The following is a 13,529-nucleotide window of genomic DNA, read 5'->3' on the forward strand; positions in this document are numbered from 1 at the left end:
TCCCCTGAGATACTTGCCATGTATGCAGATGTGGTCTCCTAATAAAGTGCTACAGAGTCTTGTGATAAACTCTGGAGTGGGACACGATGCAGATGGTTGGTATATGCTCCCACGTTACCAGTAATGGGGTCTGTAGAAAATCTGAGATTGATGGACAAGACTTGATCACTTCACCTGCCCATTGATCAATTCATAGTGTTGTTCTTAAAAATATATATATTGTTTTTATTCCTTTCATGCATTTGAGCACTCCCTTTGCATTGGTGCCGGGTAAAACATTCCTTTCTTGGGAGGAGTTACCTGCCTCCCCCTTTCCCCAGTTACGCAGCTGAAACTGTGCCCACTTGCAGCATGCAGTGAGTTTAACTCAGTCACATACCAAAGGGAACTTTTCAAGACAAAAACACGTACTGATTTTTCATATTTGGTTCCTATGGTTCTGCTGGGCTTCGCTGGTGTGCTGTCAAGGGAACTTAGCATGAACTTGCAAGCTTAGCATGTGCCACGTTCATGTCTAGACAAACTGTTTAACGTGATGTCATTCTGGTGTCTTTTGGATTCTTCATAGCTGAAGTAGTTGTCTTGATGTTCATCTACCTGTGAATAGTCTTCATGCAGTTCTTGATAACAGTGTAAAATATGCTTTGTGTAGCCTTTGTGTAGTGCTTTTGATAGAAAGAGAGGTGGTTTAGGTGTACAGTCCACTGGGAGTTCTGTCATTCATAAAATGTAGGGTTTTCAGAAGTATAGTCGACGCTATGCTCCAGTGTAGCTTATATTTTATAATATGTGATGTGTAGAGACAAGTGTTCACGTAGGACAGTTCAGCTATCTCAGAGTGTCTATGGTCTTTTTTATCCCACCTTTGCTATCAAGTTACAAACACAAACTGAATAGAAATATGATGGAACTTTTTTATATCTCCTCGTGTGTAAACCTAGCTGTTTTGGTTATGTAATGTATGTACACATTTTTGTATGTTGAGCGTTGTAAATAACACATAAATAGTTAGTTGCAAATGCTGGTTTTATTTTAAATATATAATGCAGGGGTGAAATGTCATAACAGCATAGTGACGTGGTTGACAGCGAAAAAATAAATTGGATTTCCGACTTTGCGCTGCACTGTCAGCTTTATATTTTTATGCCCACTAGAGGGACTCTTGCTTATACTACTCATTGCAGAAAGCAGGGTCACGCAGTCCCTTTAGTATCTTTTATTCAACTTCAAAACTCTGAATGACTGACTCCAGTTAAATCCTCTGAAGAGTAAGTCTCCAAGCTGTTTGTCAAAGTGTAAAAACTTTGGGCATGGTGCTGTTCTTCTGAGTCCAAATACTTTCCTGAATTTTCTTAATACTCTTAAAACAAAAAAAAAAAGAAAAAAAAAAAGTATTTTTTCTCTCAACTTCTCAGTCCAAGCTTTCCCATATGACATTGCTGGGGATTGATTAATTTATTTTTTTTTTGTCCAAGAAAAAATGTTGTGTGTCTTTATGTTTGGAATTAGCTTTGGTTTTGCAACCATAGAGGCAGTGAATATGGTAAATTAATCTGTTCTTGAACTCTCAAATATTGAAATAGGTTTCTCCTTTAACTGGGAGATACTGAGTTTTGGGTTAGAGGCATGTAAACTTATAGTCAGTATGGGAAAAATTCCGAATATATCTGTTCTTTCTTGTTTAGCTGGGGGATCACTTTGTTTGCCTTGTCAAAAAGCATTGCATGCTCCTGACCAGAAGATTTCTTCTTAATTACAGAAACATGAAAGGATACAGGAAGTCCTGAATGACCACGATGAATAATACCTGTGCTAATTAGGTTACTGGCTGGGTACTGGGAGAACAACAAGGTAAGCAGTCAGGCCATGCCAGCAGCATTTCATGTAACCTGCGTAATTGTGTTTCAACAAAGCCTTAGTGCTTTCAGATATCAAATTCATAACAAGTTGCGCAAAGACAAATAGCCTGCAGGTTTGAACGCAATAGATTCACTTTTAGTTCAGACCTTTGACAAGCAAACATCTGTTTTCCTTCCTGGGAGAAAAAAGTATAAGTTCTCTGTTACATTTTGTTTCTTTCTCTCTTTTTTTTCTTCTTTTTTTTAATCCTGAATTGTTGTTTTCTTTTTAAAGGCAATATCTTTGATTTCAACAATCGATTCATGACCAAAGCTCAGCTTCCTGGGCTGACTCAAGGAAGGGCTTGGAGGAGGGGTGGAATGCTTCAAAAACTTAGCTGATGAAAAGGCATGCTGTTTTGTGGATGCCTCCCAGAATTGTTTAAATGTGTGTGCGCGCGCGCGTGCGTGTGTATGAAAAAAGAGAGAGAGATCTCCATGACAACTGGCCCGGCCAGTCTGTGTTCTCTGCAATCATTTTAGCTGGAATCAGTGCTGCGAAAGGTCATATGAAGGAGTTGTGGGAAGCACAGCAGGTATTAGACGCTAAACGACTGGTTTTCTGGTTGCCTCAGATAATAAGACAGAGTTTTGTCTGGGAAATACAAATCTGAGAATGGAGTGGAAAGGGGAATGCTCCAAATTTCAGGTAACAAAAACTGCTTTTTAAATGTTATTTCCTCCCCTTTTAGAGTGCTTTTTTTTTTTTTTTTTTTTTTTAATCCTCTCTGTGGTGTTTACTCCCAGCCCTAGTGTCTGTGCTAGCTTGGATTCCCTAGCTCTGGGGAATGATGTCATGCAGCAACAGTTGGATTCTATTAGCCAGTGAAAGAGGAAACATCCTGCATTTTTTTGGGGAAAAGAAAAAAAGATGCTTTGGCTCTTTGTTGAATCTTGTGCAAAGGCTGCAAGAAGTGTTCAAAAAAAAGTTTCTAAAAATTTATTTCCCTGAAAATGTCATTAGGACCTAGAAAACATCCAAAACACTGCAACGATTACTGCTGTATGCAAGAAAATAATTGTGGAAGTGTTACAGAATTTAGGAAACATTTTTTTTTTTCCCCAGATGTTTCTATATACATCTTTAATGAGAAAATTAATCGCATCTTAATTGAGCAGAGGATTTGGAACCTCTACACGCTTGGGATTCTTTAGCAATTGTTTGGAGGATGTGCTGCTAAAGAGTTTCTTTTGAGTTGGGCTCTGTCTCAATCTGCTGCTTATGAATAGATGATGCTGGCAGCATTGTTCTTAATAAGGCTTTCAGTCCTTGAGTGTGTTTTTCATAGTTTTAAGCTAGCCTTTTTGGAAGGGGTTGGGAGGGAAATACAGCAAAAAAAAAATAATTAAAATTCAGCAATTGAGAGAGGCTTTTTTCTCCCCTTTCATTAGAGATGTTTGTTAAATGCTGTAGTCCACAGTCAATATTAGGGTGGCATTCATAGCATTTTAATAATTAATGTACAATTACTGTGTCTTAATGAAGAGACTTAGAAAATTGATACAGTACTACTTTGTTGAACATCACAAAAAGTACTGATAATCGCGATGAGAAGTTTAGGTCACTCCTGCATTGTTTAAAACTCTCCTCCAGCAGATGCTTGTTTCTACTTTTATGTTGCTTTGATCCCTTCTGTGCATTTCAGATGTGATCCAAAGCATGCTGGAGTCCATGGGAGTTTTCCCATCAACTTCAAAGGTCCTGCCTGAGAACTTCTCAGCCTCTGTTTTAGTCTTTTGACTACAGGACCAGGCCACAGGCTCTCACTTTTCTTTCTTGAACTTTCCAAACAGAGGGTCTTTTGTATTGCAACAAACAATACCAGACACTGCTGACTGGCTTCTGTGTGGCTGCTAACACGCACTGGAGATAATGATGATGCTTATTTCTGCTTTCAGCTATCATCATTCTAGGTAGGGAAAAGTGCGGTGAAAGGAAATCAAATCCACCTCTCCACCTCTACTCCTCACACAAGGCTATTATTTCTACGTCTGTGTGTGCGAGTGGAAATTGTTCCTTGATTAAAGGGCAGAATCAGATGTGCTTCAAGGAAGAATTCCAGGAAGACTTTCATGGGAAAACACTGTTATCACTGTGATCCCTCAGTAGAGTACTCCTGAGGCTGCCACGGGGAAGGCAGTCTTTCTGCAGCACACATACAGAACTGACAGCTGTCTTCTGTGAAACCATCACTAATCAGCACAGTCTAACACTTTGTGTCCCCCTTTTCAACCAGATTTGGCCAGCATGACTGTGAATAAAATACTGCTGTTAGTGAATATTAATTAACAGTCTGGTTCAATGGTTGAAAAAATTAGTAACTTTTCCTCTGTTTGATTGTTGGAAGGACTTTAATAAGAAATCCTTGTGCCGTTCTTTAACAGAAATTAATTATATGGGGAGCTGATGTATTAGTTCAAACAATCTTCCTCCTTAAGAAGTAATACCATGATGATTACCTAAGTTTAAGGCTCATTTGTGGAAAAAATGCTATTCATTCCTGAAATTTCCAAGACAGAAATCATGATTATGATTTTCAAAATCTGAACCACTGCTTGCAAGTGCTTACGTTTTGCAGATAGTCAGTTTGATACTCCTGAGAGATCTCTGCCAGATGTTGCAAAGTGGGCATCCTGAAGGCAATAGTTGCTTTTTGAAGTCTACCTGTTCTGTGGTGCAGTGCAGCGGGGAGCCGGGTGAGTTCTGTCGCAGTATTTCTGGCCAAGTGGCATTTCCCATAGTGGCTGTATTGTAGTATTTACCTGTTAATTTGTCAAATGATACAAGGCATCATTTTCCTAGTAATTTAATATAATTTTCAAGTGTCCTAGCATTCTGAATGGTTCCAAATGAAATTTGCGTATGTAATATACTATATAGATCTTACCAGTAGGAAATTAAAAAAGTTAATCAATCATAATATATTTATAACTGCACTCATAACAAGATACCTGCTAGCTGACCTACTAAGGCTGGTCTTAAATGTAACCAGCTGCACACAGGCATTGGCACACTATATTTTTTTCCATTCATTAAAGGAGTAAACAATTCAAGAAGGCTGCTGCTGTACCCAGTAACTTGTGCGGAGTTCTCACAGCAGTTTGTACAGGAGTAGTGGCTCTGGGTAACACAGATCCTGTGGACACGTACTCCTACATCTGTGCATCTTGAAGAGAGCTGTTTAACACTGCTGTCCCGACACAGATCTCCTTGTTGGTCCCATGCACTTTTCTCTGTGGGCTCCATGCCTACATTCTGTCCATGGATAGTGAGTGTCTCAGAGTTTTCCAGAGAGCTTGATGTGTTCTTTGATAGGATTAGTTATGTTGCCTCATTGCAGTTAGAGGGAAAGTGAAAGGATGTGGCAGAAATGTTTTTTTGCCTCTCCTTGATTATCTAACAAGTAATTTTTATATTGAGTTTTAATTGCTTGTTTTATCTTGCATAAGATCATCTTTTGTGTAACTACTCATGCTCCATCCACCCCACAGGCTGATGTGTGTGTTTCCCTGTTATCAGTTGCAGTGAGTTCCAGGTTAATTGCTGTGTGGATGTTTGTCTTTATTAGCTGGAAACAGACTGATTTGTGAATGAAGTGAAGTTATCTAGAAGTCTAGGGCTGACTATGTCATACTTTACTGACTTTGTCATTCAATACTTGTTTCTGTTCTTACTCCATTCTCTAAATAAATAAAGTCTTCACTTTCTCTTCTGAAAGTCTAAGGCACTGTAAAAACAATATAGTTGTCTCTGTTTCTACAGTTTGAAGGCTGAAAGATCTTCAGAGAACCTATTACAGATGTGGACAGATGTACCATTAAATTCTTGAACATGAGATCAGTATTTTCCTTATGTAACCTTATGCTTACAATAGATATAATTTGTAGATTGAAAACAACGGGGCTGCATATTTGGAAGAGCTTCTTATGAGGATGCTCAAATCTTTCCTTCATTTTCTGTAAGTTAATTTCAGTTCTACCAGTGTGAACAACCAGTTCGCACTGTTCTTTCTTCTTGTGTGTTGTCTTCTGGCCATGGTGACTCTGAGTGACTTTTGAAGGTGTAAAACGTGAAGTGCAAAATGATTTGTTCTGAGCAGCACACACTGGAGATATGAGTGTGGCTACCTTTAGTTGCAGGAAGAACCTTGAATTGATTGCACTGTCATTCTGCTCTGCAGTGCAGGGGCTCATTAGTGCTAATCAGTGATCTCTGTTCTGCCTTTGCATCTTTGACCTAGTTGCTTTTCTGAACTTAACACAGTTGCCAGCGTGACACAAAGCAGACTCTTGGCACAGCCCTGATCACAGAGCAGGGAGAGATCTGGCAACTTTCACACAAATCCATTATAATTAAGGCTTCCGGTCTGGGATTTAAACTTCTTTCTCTTAAAAGCCTGAGAAGCACTTTTTTTTTTTTTTTTTAATTTTTCAGGCTGAAAATGAACCTTCTGTTGGTAGAGCAAAGTCCCATGATAGTACTAGCTGCTGGCAGACCTGGGAGAGGCAGGTGCTTTTCCTGTTCCTTCAGAAGGCTTTTCAAATGTGCTCCTATCCTGAGCACGTTTGGAGCAGAACCTCCCAGGTTTTCCTCAGTTTCACGTGACAACAACAGAGGCTACTAAGCAGCTAGTGGAGTGTTGCACAGCTGGCTTTCCTCCAGTGCCAGATCTTATTCTGAGTTCCAGCCCCATAGCATTAATTCTCTCTGCCTACTTGGAGCCAAACTGCCGTATGCAAGGGGTGTTCAAAGGAGTCCCATTTCCCCATCCAGTCAGAGGCAGAGTTCCCAGCTTGAACAGTTTTTTTTTGGTTTTGTTTTTGTTGTGTTTCCTCCCTCCACCCCCCAGTGTAGTTTGATGACAAGAAGATGAATCAGAGGCTAAAACTTCTGCCAATGGCAAGAGTGCAGTTTGGCATCCTTTACGCAGCTGGCATCCAAAGGATACAGGCCATCAAATTATCCTGTGCTCCTGGTCCAGCTGAGCCTGCTAGTTTATGGCCAGAACATCCCTCCCCTTCCTTGAAGCATGCTTGGAAGTGGAAAGGCATCACTAAGCATTTACCATGGTAGGGACAGGTTGGGGACAGTTCGACAATTTTGACGGTACAAAATGTGCTCCATACAACGCGCTTTTGTGCCTCCTTGGTAGAAAGCAAAAAGCAATTTGAGAGCTGCAACAGCATGGAAACGTTTGCAGCTGCACAATTCATGTTCCCATGTTTCAGTCTCACACAGGCCCGGCCCATGCAGACCTTCTATTATTAGTTTTAGAAGGAGAATAGCTGACAGCTGATTAATTTGAGTGGAGTATTCCAGAGAGCTGTTTTATGGCTGAGTTGTCAAGAGTGGCAAGCCAAGAAAGTATTGACTAAAGTTACAAAGAAAAATCTCTGATGTAGAACACAATTCTGTTTATCCAAAAGATTTGTAGGGGACTAAAACATCTTCATACTGCTCTGCTGTCAACATGTTCAAACTTGTGCTGGGGTAGGTAAGAAGCTGCACAACTCAGCCTCTTGCACTTTTCAGCCAGCATTTCCTGAGAAAGCTCCCCTGGGGTGTCCTGGGATGTTGTCAATAGGAAGGGGACACATTAAAATTCAGTCTTCAGAAACTTGCCTGAAAATAATTTCAGGTGACTCATTCTGGTGCTGGCTTTAGGAAAAAGTCAAGTTGGTTTCAGAACGAAGAGTGAAAAAACATTTTTGGGTACTGGATATGCTTTGTGGAATCAGCTCTCTGCATTAGAGCTGCTGTGTTCTGCATCACATTGTTTTTCACCATTGCACTGACCCTGCTAGCTCACACTTCGGGCAGCAGATTGACTTTTGGGAACATATGAAGACCAAAGGGCAAATGATGTTTTTGCAGCGCTCTTTTATTTAGTAACAGCACATTGCAGTAGGTTGCAAGTTGAGTAGTATCACCCTCTGGACATGCACAAAGAGCTGTCTGTCCACTTTCCTTTCCTGTGGAAAGCACTGCCCTTGTAATGTTGCCTGTAAGCAAGACACTGCTCCCCAGCATGGGCAGCTGAAGCACAGCTCCTGCTGGAGGCTCTTTCCCTCACCTGAGTCTTCAGCAGGGAAGGAGAGCCAGTCCTGTTCGTGATTCTGCACAAGATGATCTGCATAGGTTTTCCCACTCCAACTGCAATGAGCCTCTGCCATGACACTGTAATGTACCTGCTTTCCTGGGACTGTTTACTCTACCTCTGCTTGGGACTCTGTGGCACAGAAGTTAGAAAAGGTGAGAGCAAAGAATGGCGTGGGGTGAGAAAGCTAAACTGCCCTCCCAGTTGCTCTGGGCTGGGAGGAGCCTGTGTGTTTTTCAGGGCAGAGAGCTTGTGTCTGTGAGGATGATTGGGTGGTCGCCTGGGCAGAGACGGTGTCCCTGTGGGCTAGGCTGGGGCTGCTGTCAGGGTGTGGAGGAGGTGCTCCTGGAATGGACATGCAGCTGAGGTCCTAACAGACCCTTCCTGTCACCATGTGCTGCCTGTGCCCTCCTGGTTGCTTTGTCCCTTGGGACCATGGAGATGGGTGAAGGATAGCCCTGAGAGTGGGGCTTTTTTCCCTTTCTGTCCAGCAGGGTCCTTTTATAGCTGAACTCTCCCTGTAAAAGAGATTTGTTGCATGCAAAGGCTGGATGTCGGCAGAGGTTGAACCGTAATGCAGTTAGAAATGCTCACTTCCAGTCTGCACGCTTGGCACTGTGTGTGCAGTGAGGGAGCTGCTATACCAGCTGGTTGTGCACATATCCCATCAGCAGGTTACAATCTCTTCTTCTCTGCCAGACCCAGTGGATAGAATAATATACTGTCAAATTTGGCATTTGCATTAAGATCTGCTTTCCTCTGCTATGTATGGAGACATTATCCAGTGTTCTGCTGAGACACATCAAGAGCTAAGGTCCCTGCTGTGTTTTATTTACTATTGGCTGACGTGCATGGACAGTAGAAAACAAATGTAAACACAAATTGTTGCTGTGGACTACAAAAGCACAGCACGCTTCCTGGGGATTTATGACCATCTGGGAAGAAGGGAGGAACTGGGGGCAGCCCGAGGTCATCAGCTGCTGCACCTTGTTGGCAGATCCCAGCACGGTTTCTGTGCCACTGATCACTCCGGTAAGGTGGGTGTACAGATCTGCTCTAAAAATAAGGCCAGATCTTCAGGTAGAGGAAGATGAAGCCAGTGGGGTTGTGCTGAAGGCTTCCATAATTTTTCTGGAAAATCCATGCAGCTCTTGTTCTGGATGTGGCAGGCTGATTGCTAAGTGCCCATTTATGTGGAGATTTAAGCTGTTGGCTAACGGCTGTTCTGGCCAGTCTGTATGATATCCTTAAATCCTGAACAACACACAGATTCCTCTTCTTTCATCTGATTAAAATTTTCATGTGCAAAAAAAGGCTGCATTAGCTGAAGTTCCCTTGTGCATCAGCCTCTCGCAGAGCTCTGTTAGTTGCATAATATCATGTTGGCAACAGTGCTGCTGGTGAGGTAAATGACCCTTGCGTACAGTAGCAATGCACATGAGCTTATTATCTTCTGAGACCTGGCATCAAGTCACCTTTGGGGACATGGTGACAAGACAGGCTTCAAAGTGAGTCACCACTTGTTCTGGGAAAGATGAGCTCTTGCTGCCTGTGTTGGTGCCAAATGAGATGCTGGCTCATGGAAACATTATAGTGGTACATTTAAAAAAAAAAAAAAAAGACTCTTTTCATGAGAAAAGGACAAACCTGTTGTGGTGTTCCCAAAACAAAGCAGCCCAGGACCTTCGCAGCATCTGGGTGAAACAGAGAGCCTGCTAGGCTGTTTCACTGCTGCCCACCACTGAACAGGAGCAGCAAATCCATCAGCTTGGACAGATTGCCCTTGTGACAGTGATTCATTAGCAGTTGTCACATCAGTTTTGTCTCCATGGCAGCCTCAGGTCTGACAAATGTGACAAAGCTGTGGTTTATCAGCAAATTCCCTAGCAAATCCCTTACTGGCCCTAGTCAGGAAAGCATATGGATAAGAGAAAATTATTCTTCCTGCTCTTCGTTACTGACTGTTTCTGTTCTTTGTATGTGAACCAGCCAGCTAGGACTAGTTGCATTCCTCAGTAATTTGCAGTACCTCCTGTATGCGGCTGAGCTAGTGATGAATTGATACCTTTTGTCATTTGTTAAGAAGTTTTATTCATTGTTTCAACAGCCGTGGAAACATCAAAGGTCAGACTGAACTTTTGGGGAAACTGAGTGGAAGCACTGGTTTCTGACAACTACAGGGCAGGCTGGGGCACCTTTGGGTCAAACCGGCTGTCCTGCAGTGGACATTCAGATAGGTACGTTGGCTTCTCCAGGAGAAATGCTGGCTGGGATTCATCTGTGGAGTAAGCAGTCAGGCTTACTCTGTTGCAGGCTGTTTGTTTGTTTTTGGTTGTCTGGGAGTGAGTGCAGGAGCATTTCATTTATATTTATCTCATAATCTTATCTCCCTTTGAATTTCCTCACTGAACACTATAAGATGAAACAATATGCAACTATTTTTTTTATCTGTAGGTCATCTATTAATATGTCATATGACAAATCGCATACAGATATGAAATGAGGTAAAAAGAATAAAATGATAGACATTCAGAAATTGCTTTTTATCACCAATCTTTCAATTTTGAAATCTAGAATCATCTGCAATATAAGTATTTGATCATTTTTTTGCAGAGAAGGTAAAAGGAAGGAGGAAGATATTAGCTGAATAAACTGGATAATCTGATTAAAAAAAAAAAAAAAGAGTTGGAGCTTTGGAAGGTATAATATAATTGCCCTTTCCTGAATTGAATCAAATCTGTTCATAAGCATTCAGTCCATCTATACAGGGAATTGCAAACAGGATACAGCTTTGCTAATACTGGCAGGTAATGGATTTTTTTTTCCTTAAGCGATAGACCACTTGGGCTTTGTATCAGAAGGTCATGAGGTTGTATCCTGATACTACACACTGGTCATGTGCAGTCTAGCTGATATCTCTGTGTGTATAGTATATATGTGTGAATTACTGCTCACCACAGATAGCTATATAAACAGACTTCAAGCACTGAAAATGTGACCAGCAACATTTTGTCTCCAAACCAGTTTTTGTTCAGGAGATCCTAAATTTACCCAGCGGAGATTTCCAAGAGAGTAGAGGCTAGCCTGCTTAGATCAAGACTACATTCTGGGACTGACCATCTCATTCAACCACATCAAGCCTGTGTACAGGCGGTGCTGAGTAACTCCTGGGCTGGTGTTTTCCAGTGTTATCTCAGAAATAGGAAATGGGTCAGCTGCTCACAAGTACAGTGTTCATAGTGACACAGTTGTCATTCCGAATTTGGAGGTGATGACTTTGAATGAACCACATATAGATGAATATATATATTTATAAAAAGAAATTAAGATATACCTCAGAAAAATGAACTCTGTCTTGTGCTAATGGCAACCGACTGCTCCCCTGATCTCTGTGGGAGCAATTGCAGAGGGGGGGAACAAATCATCTTTCTGAATGATCAGGTGCACTCAGCAGAAGACAGAATGAAAGACAAGGGACAGAAATGTGTTTGTTCTTGAAGACCACCATGTGCCTCAGCATAGCTGAGTCTTGTGCTGCAAGGAATAACTTTTGGTTTACATTTTTAAAGCAAATTCAATCAGACTCTCTATTTTGAGAGTGTGAAGACTTATTAAGAAGGGGAAGGCAATGCTTAACTAATGAAGTATTTATTTACAAGATTTGACATTCTATTATGTCTCTGACAATGAAAGTACGATGGTCATCATTTGAGGACAGCTAGTCAAAAGGGGTTGATAAAAATGTTATATTGTATGAGCTTTGTGAGTTAGCCTGACTGACACCAGCATGATTGTTTCCAGAACTTCACTCAGACTTGTGGGGAGCTAATCACCAGTGTAAGGACAGACCCAGACGTAAGGAGTCAGTCTGGCATTATCTTTGCCTTTTAGTGTGTGGGGCAAAGCCAAATTTAAGTGAAGCAAGCCTGGCAAGAGGAACGCTTGTTATGAGCTCAAGGGCAGCTGGTGGCAATGGTATGCAGCATTACCGATTTTATTGCATATTCCTTTTCAAAGCTGCAGCAAAATTAAGCTTTAGCTGATTCATGAAGTTAAGTGTGAAATTTTCTCCTCTCCCAGCAACAATCAGTCACAGCAAGTTACCTCTTTCATTGCACCTTTCTGGAATGCGGTGGTCATGCAAGAAATTGTGAAAGCATCATAGTAAACTCAGATTGCTAGGATGTTTGAAGAAAAACTACCCAAGTGAAACTAACTTTTTGGTGTGTGTGTGTGTTTTTCTCTCCTCCTGTACAGTGTTCAGAATGGTAAGTCCTAGTCTGTGGCTAAGTTTCCTAGGTAGCAAGTGTAATAATAACTGGGTTAATAAAAATTAGGCCTGATAGCATCGCTGTTGAATTAACTGGCCTACTGCCTTACTTTTACCTTTAACTCTCCAAAAGACAGACAGACAGACACACACAAACTGGTTTTGAAGAGCCTTTAATTATCTTCTGATTATGAATTATCTTCTGGTAGGAAGAATAAATCAGTCAGTATGTACATCCATTTGCTCATTTCTTTCCTGTCACAAATCTGTGGTTAAAAATAGAGTACTCACAAAATCTCTTCATCCAGTATCTCAATGGGAAGTTTGCATTTCTATTCTGTTTTTGTACCCAGCACATTCCTGCAGGCAGTTCTGAAGGGGAAGTGGAAAACTGGCTTTTTAGAACTGTGCTAAAGTGCTTAGTTTCTTAGCTATTTGCATCCTAGTTGGGGATTTTTACTCTGACTTTAAAATCTTTTCCAAGAAAAATGAATTTGAAGCCCAGACAGTATTCCCATATAACTGACTGAGTCATCGTCCTTGGGAATTGAGGGATCACTGTCACCTAATAACAAAGATGACCAGATAGTTAGGAATTTGTTGTAAGCTTATATTAGACCACTTATTATTTTTTCTTATTATTGTACAGTCATATATGGAGAAAAGCTGTCATTATTCTGAGACTGGTTTTCTTTGTATTGATGTGGTAGCAACCAAAACAAAAAATGGTTGGACTCACAAGGAGTAAGATGGAGAATTTAGACTGTTGTAATGCTAGTTCTGTTAGTCCCTATAATAACATACTCTGCAGTAGCTGGAGAACAGGCACCCAGTTTGGATGCAAAATTACTCCTCAAATTCAGAAGCACTCTCTAGAGAAAGACAGGATCAATTTTCTGAAGTATTTGAGCACTTCGTTGGACTAAGAAATTTTAAAATTGTAAGAAACAGCTTGAAGCTCTATTGAAATAAAAATGAATTTGACTTGTAGGTAGATGTGGAAATTTTGCTAAAAATTCATTACAGTTAAGAGACTTCCAGGTATCTATTGTGGTCCAACGACAATGCTCTCAAAAGCCCCATGGTCCCACTGACTTACAGAAATGTTGAAGTCCTGAGTGCTCTGGAGGTAGAACTCAAATTCTGTAAACACCTTTGCAAGCTGTTCCTGTACCTATGCTCTGTGTTCTTGTGTGTGCTAAAATGATGCATCTTTGAACTGATATGAAGTCACATTGGCCAAACTGTATTTACTTTTTTCAG

At 41.0% G+C, this 13,529-nt stretch overlaps 1 protein-coding gene across 1 annotated transcript in view; it reads left to right on the forward strand.

Moving 5' to 3' along the window:
* The first annotated feature begins 2,014 nt into the window (after positions 1 to 2,014).
* DENND2B (DENN domain containing 2B) overlaps positions 2,015 to 13,529 on the forward strand; it is a 123,922-nt gene continuing 112,407 nt past the window's right edge. The window contains 1 exon segment of the mRNA XM_035550429.2: positions 2,015 to 2,547. The gene's annotated coding sequence lies outside the window, so the exon portion shown is untranslated.

Source organism: Cygnus atratus, chromosome 5 (assembly GCF_013377495.2).
Source record: "Cygnus atratus isolate AKBS03 ecotype Queensland, Australia chromosome 5, CAtr_DNAZoo_HiC_assembly, whole genome shotgun sequence".
NCBI classification, from domain to species: domain Eukaryota; kingdom Metazoa; phylum Chordata; class Aves; order Anseriformes; family Anatidae; genus Cygnus; species Cygnus atratus.